General features: G+C 40.1%; 1 protein-coding gene across 1 annotated transcript in view; it reads right to left on the reverse strand.

Annotated features, from left to right (window-relative positions):
* The window catches only part of C11H1orf21 (chromosome 11 C1orf21 homolog), a 123,886-nt gene that overhangs the window by 21,980 nt on the left and 83,086 nt on the right, over positions 1 to 18,820 (reverse strand). The gene's annotated exons all lie outside the window — the stretch shown is intronic.

Below are 18,820 nucleotides of genomic sequence, written 5' to 3' on the forward strand. Positions count from 1 at the left end.
CTTGCCCACGCTAACTGGTGCAGTGAAATTTTATTTGTAAGGAAAACTGCAGTTTCTGAGACACAAAATTGCTTTTGTCATGGGCTTTAGCCATGACTAAGATCAACTAACATCCCTAAACTCATCACAAGTGTTGGAATTAGGTTCAATTAGACTATTAAAATTTATTTGTTTTTGTTTTTTGTTTTTTGCCAGTCCTGGGGCTTGAACTCAGGGCCTGAGCACTGTCCCTGGCTTCTTTTTGCTCAAGGTTAGCACTCTACCACTTGAGCCACAGTGCCACTTCTGGCCTTTTCTATATATGTGGTGCTGAGGAATTGAACCCAGGGCTTCATGTATGCAAGGCGGAGCACTCTACCACTAGGCCATATTCCCAGCCCGACTATTGAAATTTATTAGCTGGGCACAGTTTCTTATCCTCAGTATACAATCCACACAGCAGTGAAATATGGTCAAATTTTTATATGCATGATATCAGTAAGCACACTATTCAAACAAGGCTATTATTTAATACTTGTTATTTATTTATATATTTGGGCAATACTGGGGTATGAACTCAGGGCCTGACATTTGCTAGGAAAGTGCTTTATCGCTAAGCCACATAACCTGTCCAGTTTTGCACTTGCTGTTTTTGAGATAAGGTCTCACTATTACCTATATTAGGCTTTTCGTTGTGTCTAGGGTAACCGACTTGTACCAACATACCTGCTCTCCATTGAGAAAGGATCTCACATACTTCTGCTTTGAACTTTGAGCCTCCCACTCTGAGCCTCCTTGGTATGCATGACCCACCAGCGCCTGGCTCCATTTTGTTTCATTTTTGCTAAAACCAGGGTTTCTACTCAGGATCTGGCACTTGCTTGGCTTGCTTGCTTGGGTGGTACTCTACTACTTAAACCATGTTTCCAGCCTAATGTTTTGCTACTTATTTTAGAGATAGAGTCTCATGTTTTTTTCTGCCTGAGCTGGCCTTATATCTTGATCCTCTAGAATTCAGACTCCTAGGTTGCTAGGATTGTAGGTGTGAGCCAATGTTGTTTGGCTCCATTCTATGTTTTTTGAAGGAAAAGCAAAGTACTTTATAATTTTCTTGTGAAACATACCTCTAAAATTAAAGAAATTATAAGCCTCCTGGACAGATGATTATGTCCATAATTTAAGAGTGTCACAACACAGGGTGTTGGTGGCTCATGCTGATAATCCTAGCTACTCAGAAGGCTGAGATCTGAGGATCGAGTTCAAAGCCAGCCTGGGTAGGAAAGTCTATGTGACTCTTATCTCCACTAAACTACTCAGAAAAAGCTGGAAGTGACAATGTGGCTCAAGTGGCAGAGAGCTGTCCTTGAACACAGAGAAGATCAGGAAAGTGCCCAGGCCCTGAGTTCAAGCCCCACGATCAGCAAAACAAACAAACAAACAAAAAAACAGTGTCTACAATGAAGAATAAAAACCATTGTGGTGGGTAAAAAAAGAAAAACAACTACAAATAGCAATACTTGCAAAACTGGTGTAAGTGAACTGAACACCTCATGGGGGGAAAGGGAAAGGGGGTATGAGGGACGAGGTAACAAAGAGTACAAGTAATGTATCCAATGCCTAACGTATGAAACTGTAACCTCTGTATATCAGTTTGGTAATAAAAATTTGAAAAAAAAACAAAAAAAAAAAAAAAAACAACCCGCTGTGGCCAGGTTCACATCTCAAGACAAGCTGAATGGTATAGATGACAACAGAAGATGGCCGCAAAGTAGATTCTTTGTTTTCCTATTTCTCTCACAGCAGTAGACACCATTTAAGCCAGTGAAGTCCGATGACTTCATTTGCTATCTAATATGAGTGGATCTGAAAGTCATCAATTCTCTAAAAACAAAAGTAATTTCATCTGGATGCTGGTGGCTCATGCCTATAATCCTAGCTCCTCAGGAGGGTGATATGTGAGGATCACAGCCAGGCCCGGCAGGAAAGTCTGTGAGATTCTTATCCCCAACAAACTAACAATAACAAACAAAGCTAGAAATGGATCTGTGGCTCAAGTGCTAGCCTTGAGCAAAAGAAGCTCCCAGGGACAGTGCACAGGCCCCAAGTTCAAGTCCCAGGACTGGCACATTTATACACACAAAAAGTAGAGTAATTTGTTGTTGTTTATATTCTGGGGCCAGAAACATGATTCTCTTGTGCTAAAATTCAGAATGTCTTCATGAACATTTAAGAAGTATAAAATATATGCTGTCCCCTCTGGGAAGCTGGGTGGGAACAGCAGGTGAAATCTAACATCTTATACCAAATGGAAGGTAGAAGAAAGCGGGGAAGGCTAATGCATGACTAGAGAAGGGCAAGGTCCAAGTTGTCGTTTGGCCATTGAGGGCTCTGAGGCCCAGGAAGGAGCTGGTGCTTCATGGAAGAGGCTGAGAGCCCAGTGACAATCAATGAGCAATGTCAGCAACAATTGACTTCCCTTTAAAAGTGACAGATGCCGCGTGCCAGTGGTTCATGCTCAGGAGGCTGAGATATGAGGATTGTGGTTCAAAGCCAGCCTGGACAGAAATGTCCTTGTGAGACTCTTATCTCCAATAAACCACTCAAAAACCAAAAGTGGCACTGTGGCTCAAGCAGTAGAGCACTAGCTTTGAGCACAAAGAGGCTCCAGGCCAGCTCCCAGTCCCTGAGTTCAAAAATAAATAAAGAAAGAAAGTGAGGGATGAAAATAGCTTAAATGTCATTAATCTTGCAATAGGGTCTTTCTCATCATTTTCCACCTTAAGCTGTATACGTTGTTTACTACGCATTGAGACAGGCATATGTATATGACATGGTCCTCTTTCTCTTCACACGATCTTCCAAACCCTCTGAGCTTAGATGCTACACTGTAATTTTCAACATTGCTGATGCTTCTTTTACTCCTAAGAATACAAATGATATCAACTTGTTCATTCCTTATCCTCCACTTCAGTGAAAACCTTCCCCTCACAGTAAAAATAAATTAAAAGAAAATTAAAGTATATGATCAAGAGACTGAATAAACCCGGTAGTCCTGAAGATAAACTGATTCTTGTTTTGCCAAGCAGCATCCCAAAAGCCTGTCTTGGCAAGAGAAAAGGTAATTCCTTTAGACATGCTTCAACCCTTTAGGAAGCTACATACATAAGTTATTAATTCATGAATATCTGCATATATATTTACAATCACATATTATGAAGGTACTATCACTGTTTCACATGCAGGTTTGTTGAGATAGTTTCAATTTTTTCTGTGCCTCCAACATTAATGTTTCACAATCAACATGGCCAACATTTTTCTCTTCTCCTGTTCACAATATGTTATTGTTTTCATTTCTAGTTTGTTTGAAGTAAAACCACTTTTATTATTATTATTATTTGAATTATTAACTCCAAGCCACCAGCACTACATACTAGGGCAACTAACTGTACAATTCCTTCAAAGTAACTATAGATGGGTGGGGTTTGGACAATGGCACACAGAAAACAATGACTAACTTTTCTTCCTTTAGAAATAAAACCACCAGGCGCTAGTGGCTCATGCCTGGGATGCTAGCTACTCAGGAAGCTGAGATCTGAGGATCATGGTTCAAAGGCAGCCTGGGCAGGAAAGCCCAGGAAACTCTTAACTCCAATTAACCACCAGAAAACCAGAAGTGGCACTGTGGCACAAAGTGGTAGAGCACGAGCCTTGAGTGAAAAAGTTCAGGGACAAAGCCTAGATCCTGAGTTCAAGCCCCAGGACTGACAATAAAAGAAATAAAACTGGCCCTGTTGTAATACTTCTATAAAAACCCAAAGTAGGACTTCCGGGAAGACAGTGGAGGAGCTGCAGAGCACTAGCTGAGCTCCCTCCGACATCGCAGTTTTCTCACCCCATAGAAACTTTTACTCCTAGAAAGACAGCCAGAGTAAGTTCTAACAGTACAGGGTTTCTGGCCAGGAAGGAAAAATCGACTTTGCTCATCTGAAAACACAGATTTGAGCTCCGGGTGGCATCCCACCGCCGCACCAGTGCCGGCACAGGCACAGCGCCTGGCACAGCAACCCACACTCTGCGCAGCTAGAGCACACAGTGTAGACCAGGGAGAAATACTCCAGACAGCAGCTGAGCACGGACGACCTGAAATCGCAGAGAAAGCGTGAGTACCCCACAAAAGATATTCTCACTCGCGCCCACAGAGCAGCTTCTGGAAGGCAGCCCTTCCCCCACCGCCAGAGCAAAGTGCCATCTTTGCCACTGGCATAGGGTCAGACCAGATTGGAACTAAAGTGGGCCTGGGGAAAGCGAGGTCAAAGGAGCCATCTTTGAAAAGGGCAAGAGGGACCGACCAGTGAGAGCCAGCTCCACCCAGGATAACGCTCCCTGCCCAGGCGGGAGACATGTCCTGGGCCTTGGCTTAGCCAGAGGTGCCTCGCCCTGCCCACCGGAATTTATAATTTTAAAGCGAAAGCGGCGAGCAGCTCCCGGCGGCACGGAAACACCAGACGGGGGAACAAACAGTTCCTGAGAAAGTTAAATGGTCCCATCACAGAGGACGCCCAATTCCCAGCCCAAAATGGAGCTGCATTCCATAGCCACCTTCGCCAAGGAGGCCGCCCGGCCGAGTAGGGAGGAGCCTCCCTCAGGCAAGCAACTCTCAGCCGGGTAAAACAGGCCAGAGGTGCCCGGCCCTGCTGAGTCCACAGCCTAATCAAAGCCAGGCGTTAAAGTCAGCGGCCCCACAGCAGACAGAGGTGCCACGGTTCCCAAGACTGCTCAAGTCCCCATCTACAGAGGACGCCCAAGGCCTATCTGCAAGCTGTACAAACAACAGAGACCCAGGATTGCACCAACAGGGGAGAAGGGTGAGAACAGAACCACCCCCTGCAAACTGAAATCAAGTCAAACCCAGACAATCAGGAAAATAGACTGCAGAGCATCGCAAGGAAACCAGAGACTGGGGAAAGACCCCCAAAACAAGGAGGACTCCATTTTTTTTTTTTATTCTTTTCAAACATTTTTTAAACTTAAAAAAAATTTTTTTTTCACTTCTGAAACGTCATTTTTTTTTTCTATTACCTATTTGTTTTATCAAGTTTTTGTCTTTCTGTTTGTTTGGGTTGTTCTTTTTCTGTTTTTTTCCCTTTTGATTTATTTTTTCTTTTTTAAATAATTTCTCTCTGTTTTGTGCATCTGTCTTCCACTATTTTTACTTTATTTCTCTCTTTGCGTTCTCTTTCTTTAAAAATTACTTTCCTATGAATAACACCTCCACACTTTTCTGCTAATTCTCCATTGTCAATCTTTTTAACCTTGTTCTTTCTACTGATTCTACTCTTCTCCACATTTCCACGTCACCGAAACTAAACCAAAATCACCACCACCCCTCCCCAATAAATTTTACTCTATTCTCTTTACTACCTCCAACTTACCCTCCTGACTTACTGCCTGGACCTCCAGTTTCCATTGACTCCTGGTTATTGGATAGAGGGTATCCCAGCTTAATCCGAGTGAATCAAAGCGGTTCATAGAGAAAGCCAGTCCTAAAAGAACTTACTATAAAAACAAGAATTGCTTTAGGGTTGTAACAGTAAATAAGTAACTACTGAATACAGGGCCCAGGATCGGATGTTATATTGAAATTAGGAACACCAAATCTAATTTTATAGACAGGTATACAGGGTATCTGTATATAATTGTGAACTTGTAAGATTTACACAACAGTGCTTGGTAAGGGCTGCTTTGGGTCTTAAACGGTGCTCACAGGTGCTGGTAGACTGGCATTCCCAATTCAAATGGGCAGAAGGAACACAAGAAAGATGGCAAACAATGAAGTCTTATCCCTCACTCAAAACAAGCAGGAAGCAGAGCAGTCAATCAAAGCCATAGAAGAGAACCCCCAAAATGCTCTACAAAGTCTACTGATAAACATGATAAATGAAAAGTTTGAATCTCTTCAGTCAATTATTCTAGAGCATGAGGAGGCAAAGGAAAAATTAATAGAGAATTTCATGGCATCCACAAATAGAAAGATAAATGAACTTCAAGAGTCAAATGAAAAGATAGCTAACCAGCTTAAAGATTTGAGAGACAACACTCAAAACCAAAATAATGAAATTAATGAAGTAAAGAAGTCCATACAAGACCTAAGAAATGACATGGAAATCATCAGTAAAGACCAGTCAGAAGGAAAAGAGATTCGAAATCAAGTAGGTAGCCCACAGTCCCGACTAACTGAAGCAGAGGATCGAATTTCAGGAGCTGAAGATTCTTTAGATTCTATGGAGAAAGATAAAAAATCAACACAAATCCAGTCCAATCAACAAAACAGATCACTACAGGAGATTCAAGACACAATCAGGAAGCCCAATTTAAGGATAATAGGTATTGAGGAAAACTTGGAGAAAGAGGTTAATGGGATAGGTAACCTATTTAACAGAATATTAGCTGAGAACTCCCCAAATATCCAGAAGGAAAGGCCTATACAGATACAAGAAGCATTTAGAACCCCAAATCGACCAGACCAGAATAGGACATCCCACCGACACATTGTGATCAAAACAGGATCAGTAGAGTACAAGGAAAGAATCCTTAAAGCTGTTAGGGAAAACAATCAAATATAAAGGAAAAGCAATCAGAATTACCCCAGACTTCTCTGTAGAGACCATGAAAGCAAGGAGATCCTGGAATGAAGTACACCAAACACTAAATAAAAATAACTACCAACCAAGAATTCTATACCTAGCCAAAGACTCATTCATAGCCGAAGGTCAAATAAAAGTCTTCCACAGTAAGGAAAAACTGAAACAATATATCTCCACCAAACCAGCTTTACAGAAAATCTTCAAAGATGTACTATACAGGGAAAATAATCAAGATCCCAATATAGGGCTGGGGATATGGCCTAGTGGCAAGAGTGCCTGCCTCGGATACACGATGCCCTAGGTTCGATTCCCCAGCACCACATATACAGAAAACGGCCAGAAGCGGTGCTGTGGCTCAAGCGGCAGAGTGCTAGCCTTGAGCGGGAAGAAGCCAGGGACAGTGCTCAGGCCCTGAGTCCAAGGCCCAGGACTGGCAAAAAAAAAAAAAAAAAAAAGATCCCAATATAGACAGAGAAATGAACCCTAAATAGTAAACATCAGATCAAGAAATGGGAAGACACAACTTTAAACAAGATAGTGATAATGAAAGGAACAAACGATCATCTCTCAATCCTAACTCTCAACATTAATGGACTTAATTCTCTAATCAAATGACACAGGCTCATAAGTTGGATCAAAAATCAAGATTCATCTTTCTGCTGCCTCCAAGAGACACATCTATCCAGCAAAAGTAAACATGTTCTAAAAGTGAAAGGCTGGAATCAAATCTATCAAGCAAATGGCCCCCATAAGCAGGCTGGAGTTGCAATCCTAGCATCAGACAAAATTGAATTCAAATTAAAAAAGGTAAGAAGAGACAAAGAAGGTTACTACAACTAGTAAAGGGATCTCTCCTACAAGAAGATATAACCATTCTAAATATCTACACAACAAATGCAGGAGCACCCAACTTCATCAAACAAACACTACTGACTCTAAAAACACTCATAGACCCAAACACATTGATAGTTGGGGACTTTAACACTCCACTATCACCTCTGGACAGATCAACACACCAAAAACTGAACAAAGAAACCACAGAACTAGATAATTGCATAGACCCACTAGACTTAACTGACATCTACAGAATATTCCACCCAGCATCAACAGAATACACATTCTTCTCCATAGCACATGGAACATTCTCCAAAATAGATCACATCTTAGGGCACAAAGAAAATCTGTACAAATTCAGAAGTATCAAAACCATTGCCTGCATTCTCTCAGACCACAATGGAATAAAATTAGAGCTCAACCCAAACAGCCACAACAGAAACTCCTACAATTCATGGAGACTAAACAACACACTGCTGAACCATCAGTGGGTCATTGAAGAAATTAAAACGGAAATTCAAATGTTTATGGACTTCAACCAAGTTGAGGACACAAAGTACCAGCTCCTTTGGGACACAGCAAAGGCAGTACTCAGAGGAAAATTTAGATCTCTGAGTGCCTACATCAACAAACTGGGGAAACAGCAACTCAGTAATTTAAGGAAGCACCTTAATTTTCTTGAGAGAGAACATCAAGCCAAACGCCAAGTCAATAGACGGAAGCAAATAACTAAAATCAAATCAGAATTAAATTATAGACGAAAAAAACCATCAAAAGAATCAACAAAACAAAGAATTGGTTCTTTGAAAAAATCAAGAAGATAGACAGACCCCTGGCAAACCTGACCAAAAAACGAAGGCAGCACACTCAAATAAACAAGATAAGAGATGAAACAGGTAACATCACCACAGAAATAACCGAAATTCAGAATATAATAAGGGACTATTTTGCAAACCTTTATGCCAACAAATTCGAGAACTTGGAAGAAATGGATGATTTCCTAGAAAAAATTCATATCCCCAAACTTAACCATGAAGATTTAAACCTTCTAAACAGACCCATATCCAGTATTGAAACAGAAACGGCAATAAATGTTCTCCCATCCAAGAAAAGCCCAGGTCCAGACGGATTCACTGCAAAATTCTACAAGGCCTTCAAAACAGAATTCACACCAATATTTCTCAAACTCTTCAATGAAATTGAAAGAGAACGTTCACCATCAGACTCATTCTATAAAGACAGTATAACCCTCATCCCAAAACCAGGCAGGGACTCATCACGGAAAGCGGACTATAGACCGATTTCCCTGATGAACATAGATGCAATCGACTTCAACAGGTCATCAAAAAAATCATACACCATGATCAAACTGGATTCATCCCAGGGATGCAAAGTTGGTTTAATATACGCAAGTCAATTAATGTAATCCACCACATCAACCGGAGCAAGCTAAAGAACCACATAGTTTTATCTCTGGATGTGGAAAAAGTGTTCGATAAAATCCAGCACCCATTTATGCTAAAAGCCCTGGAAAAACTGGGATTCCAGGGAACATTCCTGAATATAATCAAGGCAGTTTATGACAAACCAACAGCAAGCATAACTCTAAATGGTGAAAAACTAAAGCCATTCCCTTTAAAGTCAGGAACAAGGCAGGGATGTCCACTCTCTCCCCTGCTCTTCAACATAGTACCAGAATTCCTAGCCCGAGCAATAAGGCAAGAAGAAAATATAAAGGGGATCCAAATAGGAAAAGATGAAGTTAAACTTTATCTCTTCGCAGACGACATGATTCTATACCTAAAGAATCCCATAGACTCTACCCCAAGCAACTAGAGCTGATCCAAAACTTTGGCAAAGTTGCAGGATATAAAATAAACCCTCAGAAATCAACAGCCTTTCTCTATGCTAACGACCCGAAGACCGAGGCGGAAATAAGGAAAGCAACTCCTTTTGCAATAGCCCCCCAAAACATAAAATACCTAGGAATAACCTTAACTAAAGAAGTGAAAGACCTCTTTGAGGAGAACTTTAAAAACTTGAAAAACAAAATTATGTCAGAACTAAGAAAATGGAAAAACCTCCCATGCTCCTGGATTGGGAGGATTAATAAAATCAAAATGGCAATATTGCCAAAGGCTATCTACAAATTCAATGCAATACCCATTAATATCCCAACACCATGTTTTAATAAAATAGAGGAAGCAATCCAGAAATTCATATGGAACACTAAAAGACCTAGAATAGCAAAAACAATCCTAAGCAGAAAGAACAGTGCTGGAGGAATTACAATACCCAACTTCAAGCTGTATTATAAAGCTATAGTAATAAAAACAGCTTGGTATTCGCACCGGAACAGGCCTGAAGACCAATGGAACAGAATTGAAGACCCGGAAATGAACCCACAGAACTACGCCTACTTAATTTTTGATAAAGGAGCTAAAACAATAATTTGGAAGAAAGATAGCCTCTTTAACAAATGGTGCTGGCAAAACTGGCTCAACACATGCAACAAACTAAAACTAAATCCTTATATATCATCCTGCACCAAAATCAATTCCCAATGGATTAAAGACCTTGAAATCAAAACAGACATCCTGAAAACACTAAAGGAAGGAGTAGGAGAAAAACTTGGGCTCCTTGGCACAGGATGGAACTTCCTTAACAATGACCCAGAAAGGCTACAAATCAAAGAAAGGTTGGACAAATGGGACTGCATCAAACTGCAGAGCTTTTGCATGGCAAAGGACATAGCTCGCAAGATAAACAGAAAGCCCTCAGACTGGGAGAAGATCTTTACCGGACATTCAACAGACAAAGGCCTCATCTCTAAAATATATGCAGAACTAAAAAAATTACCTTCTTCCAAAACAAAACCGCAAAGAACCAATAGCCCCCTCATCAAGTGGGCTAAAGACTTACAAAGAGACTTCTCTGATGAGGAAATGAGAATGGCCAAGAGACATATGAAAAAGTGCTCTACATCACTGGCCATAAAAGAAATGCAAATCAAAACAACATTGAGATCCCATCTCACCCCAGTAAGAATGTCATATATCAAGAAAACTAACAATAACAATTGTTGGAGGGGATGTGGCCAAAAGGGAACCCTACTTCATTGTTGGTGGGAATGTAAACTGGTTCAGCCGCTCTGGCAAGCAGTATGGAGATTCCTCAGAAGGCTAAATATAGAACTCCCCTATGACCCAGCAACTCCACTTTTGGGTATCTATCCAAAAGATCACAAACAAAATCACAGTAATGCCACCAGCACAACAATGTTCATCGCAGCACAATTTGTCATAGCGAGAATCTGGAACCAACCCCGATGCCCCTCAGTAGACGAATGGATCAGGAAAATGTGGTACATATACACAATCGAATTTTATGCCTCTATCAGAAAGAATGACATTGTTCCATTTGTAAGGAAATGGAAGGACTTGGAAAAAATTATACTAAGTGAAGTGAGCCAGACCCAAAGAAACATGGACTCTATGGTCTCCCTTATTGGGAATAATTAGTACAGGTTTAGGCAAGTCATAGCAGAGCATCACAAGGCCCAATAGCTATACCCTTATGAACACATAAGATGATGCTAAGTGAAATAACTCCATGTTATGGAAACAGTTGTAACTACTTTCAACGTCCTATGTGTATCTGTAGCTTCTATTATTGATGATGTTCTTGTATCACCTTCCTGTGGTTGTACCTACACTATCTCTGTAATCTTATCTGAGTATACTGGAAACCGTGTATACTGGTATTGGAAGTAGGAAATTGAAAGGGAATACCAAAATTGAGAGACACAGGGTAAAAAAAGACAAACAACTACAAAAGCAATACTTGCAAAACTGTTTGGTGTAAGTGAACTGAAAACCTCAGGGGGGGAAAGGGAAAGTGGGAGAAGGGAGGGGGGTATGAGGGACAAGGTAACAAACTGTACAAGAAATGTATCCAATGCCTAACGTATGAAACTGTAACCTCTCTGTACATCAGTTTGATAATAAAAATTTGAAAAAAAATAAAAACCCAAAGTAAGCGCAAACTATGTCAGTGTTTTATGCTATGTCTCTTCCAAACTGGATTCAAATCAAACATGAGCCTCAAAATATAAAGTTATCTGCTCTCCTGAAGGCTATTTTTCCCATAAAGTTTTTCTTGTAGTCTGGCATATGCTATAATGTAGTAGAAACTTTTACCAGGTCAGCAATGACCTATAGGGTGTGTTTTGCGGAAATCCAGTTTTCTGGTAAAATTTCACAGGAAGGTTAGAGATTTTATCCCATTTCTCAATGTCACCAGGTTACTAAAATATTAGCTCATGGATGTGTGCATTGTGGCCGTCATCCAGTAGTCATTCAGTAGGAAACATGCAGGGGACAGGAAAACAAAACAAAACAAAACACCCCAATTTGTGTGCTGGGAGCCATTAGCATATATTTAATGCTCTCATTCTTTCTTTCTCTCTTCCTTTTGTTCTCTTACTCTCTCTCCTTTTCTCTCTCCTTCCTTCCCTCTCCCTGTCTTTCTCTCTCTCTCTCTTCCCCCTAGTCCTATGTTACAGGAAAGAACCTCCCAATATAACACTATCATGCTTAGTTTGCTCTTACCGGAGGCTATAGATGTAATTAACTAATTTGTGAAGGGGGAAATGAGCTTTTGATTCTTACTTAAGGCTTCTTATGTACAAAAACAATAAGAATTAGGGCTGCTCTGCTATTGATGACATCTTCCTCATTGCCACCCATCACACTAGGGCCTGTGTCAACCGACTTAATACAGAAAAAATGCTAAGCATAGGCCCTAGGTACCAGTCCAATAGATACCAGCAACAATATTAATGCTATTAGTTTGTATTAAGGTAATATCGTTTAATCCTCACAGCTGTGTATGATAAGAATTAACACAGATGAGAACATTGAGGAAAAAGAGGCTTTCAGATATATCATAAGTTGCCCAAGGTAGAGAGAACAACTGGCCAAAAGGTCAGGAGCTTTGGATTTGCATCTCTTTCCATATATAGTTTAAAAAGCTTTAAAAAGCTACAGCTACATAAAGAGGATGAGGGCAAGAACAGTGTACACAATTTTCAAATCCTTTCTTAAAGTCTAGTGTCTAAAGATGAGCTTGAGGTCTGTATGGGACAAAATTTTAATGACATAGTCAGAATCTTAAGAATGCTCTTCTGGCCAATTGTGGAGAATGGTAACAATGTCCTCCAGCTCAGGGAAGTCTAGACCAGGAGAACAAGTTCTGAGTAAAAGGTAGAAGAGACACCAGGGCAAGGGTAATGGCAAGAACAAGCTCTCCCCAAAGTCATTCAGTGTCAAATTTTCTAGGAGGTTATTTACACTGGCCAAATAATACATACATCCAATTGTACTTTAGAGCTGGTTCTTACTCATGAGAGCCAATAGTTACATATTTAGGAATTCTGTGGGTAACTGGTAGTTGGAAATTAGCCTTGGTGGGACTTACACTATGGAAATGGGCAAATTATAAATCAGAACCCAACCCCTACCCCATCACAGACCTGGTTGACCAGCTCTGTTAATATATAAATCTTATTTAATATAAGACTTGTTGTTTGCTAGCTCTACCTAATTCCTTACTGACCAGGGGTCAAAGTGACTTTATATAATTTTGCGGCTCAAATGCTGTGGTGCCTGCTTAGCCAGCTTGAGATCCTGAGTTCAAAACCCAGGACTGCCAAAATAACAAGAAATGCCTTTAACTTGCTTATTTATGACAACATGCTGGGTAATTCTGTAGACTCATCCAGTTTCCTAAGGGAGCACTTCGGGTGGGGGGGGGGGAATGGGAGGAACTCCCTTTTGGATAGTACCCATGCCTTGGCATCTGCACCAAATCCTTTTAGTTGATTTGTGTGTATGTAGCCAAAGGAACAACTCCATGTTTCCTAAAAGCCAAAGAGATGGTGTTGGGTGTCTCTTTCATTCAACATTGTCCTAATCTGTGTAAACTATTAGAAGATGGAGATTCCAGCCCAAAGCTGACCTTTAAGTCTTTTAGTCTCCAGGCATTAGGTATCTTTGATGCAAAATAAAAGGCTACACTAGACCATCTCTGAAGGGGGCTTGCTTGCTTCCAAATTTATGCATAACATTAGGAAAGAAAAGCATTGCAGGACAAGATTCAGGAATGGACCCAGTCACTTCACATTTTGGACTATGTACTACTATAATAGTAACAGAATAATGCTTCGTGAAAATATATAATAACATCTAAGAATTTAAAAATCATAGTCTAGGTACTTCTATCATTATTTAAATTCACGTAATGGGATAACAGTACTTTATGAGAGAGGCTTTATCTGTTTTGTAGATTAAGGGAATTGAAACTCTGGGAATTACCTAAAAACTGTGGCCATAAGTATTCCAGTCTAGTTTGTGAAGATCTGGCCACCTGTAGGGTCTGGCTTTCTACATTTCAGCATGCACTTCTTTTCTGAACTCTGGTTCTCCCTTGGTCAAATTGTGATGCCCATTCTGGTTCCTTTAGCTGCTTTGGTTCCACTCCATCTTTATTGTCTCACACTGAAAATTACATGGGTTTTCTATAAGCTGGATTGGCATTGGAGTCATAAATCAAGTACTATATTTCTCTCCTACAGCTAGTTTGCTGTGAGTTCTCAGAGTCTATAAGCATATCCAAGGCTCTGTGGTGTGAGATCACACCCTGGCAAAGCCCTGCATCTCGTACCTTTATGGCATCTGTACTTTGTTCAGGACAGCCAAGCCCACAGGCCACTGTTATGCAATGGGTTTTATGACACATTAGTTGTCTTTTGGGATTACTCTCTATGTAAACGAACAAGTAAGTGTTTTTAACAGATTGACGTGCAGAAGACTAATGCCTACATACATAAGTTGTCTGTTTAATGCTTGAAAAGTATAAAACAAGCAGAGAACATTTAATGATTTGATGAATTAAACAAAAAACCTTCTAACCTTTAACTTTTTTTTTTCTGGTTGTAGGGGTTGAGCTGGGGACCTGGACACTATCCCTGCTGAGGTTTTTGTTTTTCCCCTCAAGGCTAGTCCTCTATCACTTGAGCTACAACTTCACATCCAGCTTTTTGGTGGAGATAAGAGTCTTTTAAACTTTCCTGATTGGGCTGGCTTTGAACTCCTTATGGCTAAGTCTCCTGAGTAGTTAGGATTACTTTTTAAAAGAAGGGTAGGAGAATCTGGAGCTAATATTTCCCTCCAGCCTTTGTTGTGTCACCCTCTTGGGGGCAAGGTCTGTCTCATGCTTGTGTGGTGGTGTTTAGCCCAGTGTACCTGGTGTGGTGTTGAGCCTCATTAACAATCACTGTTTTGATTGCACAATAAAGGACTTGCTTTTTTGGAAGGAGAGGAGGACAGCAAAAGTTGTGTAAAATAACAGACATAAAACTAATCATTTGAAATATTTTTAAGTGTATAGCACCATGGCATTATGCATATTTACCTTGCTGTAACACCACCACTACCACCACCACCACCACCATAGTCTCCAAAACTTTTCCCATCTTGCAAAGCTGAAACTCTGGTTAATCCATCACCAGCTCTCCACACTTTTCTCCGTGTCCCTGGCCACTACCACCTACATCTCATGAATGTGACTACTCAAGATTGCTGTGCACTTTGTAGAAGATCTTATAGAAATGGCCACTCTTACAGATGAAAGACTAACAGCTGACATTAAAAAAAAACCCATTATGACCTAAAATGACTATGGGGAAAATATTTCAAAGTTATTCAGAATGAAACGGTGCATGTTAAGGTCTTTTTCCTTCCACAAAAGAACTTGAGACAGCCTTTAAAAAGAAAAAAAGCTATCCTGAAGTTCTAACCCAACTTAAACATCCTGTCTGCATGGATGGTATATGTTGTTCTTTTCTTTCCCTGGGGTCACAGTCATGGTTTTGGTCAAGCTGATAATAAAGATAGTGTTCCTTCTTCTCTCTCATGTTTCCTAACCCTTATTCCTTGGTCCCCAACATTTATTCCTGAGCCCTTAATCCTTTCTCTGCCTAGCTTTGTCTTCAGTGGAATTAATGTTGTTCCATAGTATAGCATACAAGTATAGTATTCCTTTATGCATTTCTCAAGCAATATTGGGTGCAAATGACTATTAACTACTGTACACAAAGAAATAGGACATGTCTTTGGCTGTAAAGGGTTTATATGTTATTAGGCTGGAACACTACAAACATACCATAAGAAGAGAATTGTGAAAACAGTGACAAACTCCTGACAGGGCCATCAAAAGAGACTACCCAAGAGGGCTAGGGGACCCTGGCTACTTGCTCCTTGTTCAGTGTGGGCTATACACAGCTGGCTGGAAATCTATGTGCACAATAGGGCATGTGTACTATTAGCCTCAGAAAGTGACAGTTATTTTTGTTATATAAGGACAGTGAGCTTGGGACTATCTGTCTGTGCTGGTAAATAGAAGAGAGAGAGCACATCTTACCTCCTATCTGCTTGGAGAATTTGCACCTGCTTGCTAGCACCCAGAGTATTGGCATTCAGACATGGATTTCCCCTTCAAAGCCTCAGTTTGGGCCAGGTGCCAGTGCTCATGCCTGTAATGATAGCTACTCAGGAGGCTGATATCTGAGGATCATGTTTGGAAGCCAGCCAGGACAGGAAAGTGAGACTCTTATCTCTAATTAGCCACCCAAAAAGCTAGAAATGGAGCTGTGGCTCAAGTGGTAGAGTTCTAGCCTAAGCATAAAAGCTCAGACACTGTGCCCAGGCCCTGAGTTCAAACCCTAGGACAGGCACACAGACACCAAAGACTCAGTTCATTGCTCTTACCCTTAACAGTATCTGCTGCAGTGGGCACAGTGATGAGATGTCTGATTTTCAAACTAACTTTCACTCAATGCTCTTGTTTTATAGCTCTATCTATGTCCAGAGATACCTGTGCTAGCATTTTCTGACCCTTTTGTCATTTCTGTAGTCTAACTGGCTTTCTTAGGTTTACTGAGTTTCCACTTGAGTTGTCTGTTTTCAGCTTATAGAATGTTGACAATGCTGTCTCCTGTTCTCTTCATCTTAAAGGGTTATTGTTATTACTGCACAAAATCTAATGGCTGTGTCCACTTATTCTAGCCCAGTCCAGTCTAGACACTTCCACACATTTCCCAACTCTGCAACTGGATGTGGCAGTTATTATTAAAATCTCCATATGGAGACAAGGAAACTGAACTTCAGGAAGTTGCTCAAAGTCTCTAAGAGGGTTTGAATTCAGGTCTCTCAAGCTGTAGATTATGATGACATCTGAGGACTCTTGTGAAACCATGATAATAACAGCATTCTGTATGCATTAACTGTAACAGCTTGACGAGACAGGTACTGTTACCCTTAACTCATTTTACACAGAAGTTATAGAGTGGTTAAAAAGCCTGCCTGCTCTGTCACAAAGCCCAGAGACTGGCTTCAGAGACTTCTGGACAGCACCAAAGGTCATCATACATGGGTCTGTCTTGAAGATTTACCCAATTTGCTTTGGGAACAGTCCCCAGCTCTGTTTCTTCTCTTCTCTAGATCAGTTACAATAATACTTATCAAACAAAAAGTACAAAAGCTAGAGTTAGGGCTAAAAAAAAAATCTCTTTAAGCTAGCCAACCAAAGCAGAAGCAATGGTTATTAGACAGCTAGAGTTAAAGTAAAATCATTTTGAAAACATTTTCACACAAATTATCTTGGTAGATCATACTATCTACTGTAGTTGCCTACAGATATTCAGCTTAGTGATAATGTTGAAAAATGTGCCATACAAGTAAGCACATGAAAAAATATATGCTTCACAGAGAAAATGACAGCTAGCATTTGCTGTCTAGTCTAATAGTCTAAAATTATGTATGCTAGAGGGTGCTATTGAACAATTTTAAGGTTTTTGTCCATTTAGTCTTTGAGTTGTATGTAGTATCGCATCAGGGTAGAGCCAGCTTGTAATTTTTAATTAAAATATGTTGAGCTTCTGTCTGGTAACTGTTAACCAAAACTGTTAACTGCAGAAAGGATTTAAAAATAAATGTTCAGAAAATGTACAGTTAATCCTTATTTGTGCCATAGTATCAATCACTCATTGTTTTCTTTTTCTCCTTTTATGTACAAGAACTTTATGAAAAGATAATGAAATGCAAGTGCTAACCACCCCCTCCCAAAAGATGGCACTGTCCCTATTTACTGCTGTATGTTTAAAGACTTATGTCTTGTGATAGTTTATAGAACGTATGAAAGAAAGGAAAACAAAATCAAATTAGTAGAACCAAACCATTAGTGCTTAGAGCACCTTAGTTCTACCTTCCTTTGTCCATAAGTAATCCAAATAGCCTAAGTATTTGTTAATCAATCATGATTCAGGAAATGTACAGGGTTGGGAAATGCCTATGTTTTCGCTGACTGACACAATGTTAATCACAGTGGCTCAATCTAACCTAGCAAATGTGATATTGTCAGGGCAAGTATAACAAAGGCTAAACAACATGGAGACCTACCTCAAAGGATTAAGCTCATTTACTAACTTACATTCTTCTCTTTCATTAGTGATATATAACATTATTTATTGCAGAACTCTGCCTTGTTTACCACAAAATAATATTAGTAGTAAGTAAAGGCTTAAGTTTTTGGATGAATAATGATGATAATTTCCAGCAATTTAAAAAGTTTCTAGCACTTGCTTCTAGAAAGAAGACATGGAAGAATCACTAGTCTTCTGAACGGCCCTGTGTAGACAAATGATATGTATTAAAGTGTCATGACATTACCATAATTATTTTCTGATTGCTTTATTCATTGCTTGTTACTGTAATTATTCTGATTGCTTTTTCATAAAGAAAAACAGACTGGAAGTAGGAGGAAACCCTTTCTATGAAGCTTTGATTTTTATGCTAAATCATTGCTAGGCAAAAGGCTCCCAAGGAAGATGTGTTGATTGACTGGCAACCTGCTCAGAAAGAAAAGTCAGCGGATTGGTATGGAGTTTATCCAACTTCACAAAAGCATTCTGGAGATACTGGGAGAGCTAGTGCTCCCTAACTGTGGTGAAAGAAGAGGTGAAAAGCCCAACACTGTTTTGTTCTAAAAAAAAAAACTACTTCACGAAGATAACTCAGTCTAATATTATCTTTTTTTCTCCTCATTCCCCAAGTCCAGGATAACTTTTGTTGATGAGTAAAAGATCTGAAAGCTTTGAGGATTCTGAGGCAATGTTGGGGGTCTCTGCTCGCCACAAAACCATGTGAGTTTCTCCATGTGCTGGTGTTTCTGGACTCATGTAATTTGTTCTTAGAAGCAGTTCTTAGTCACATATGCAACACACAGGCCCCTTTGCTGTTGGCAAT

This window comes from Perognathus longimembris, chromosome 11 (genome assembly GCF_023159225.1).
Source record: "Perognathus longimembris pacificus isolate PPM17 chromosome 11, ASM2315922v1, whole genome shotgun sequence".
NCBI classification, from domain to species: Eukaryota; Metazoa; Chordata; class Mammalia; order Rodentia; family Heteromyidae; genus Perognathus; species Perognathus longimembris.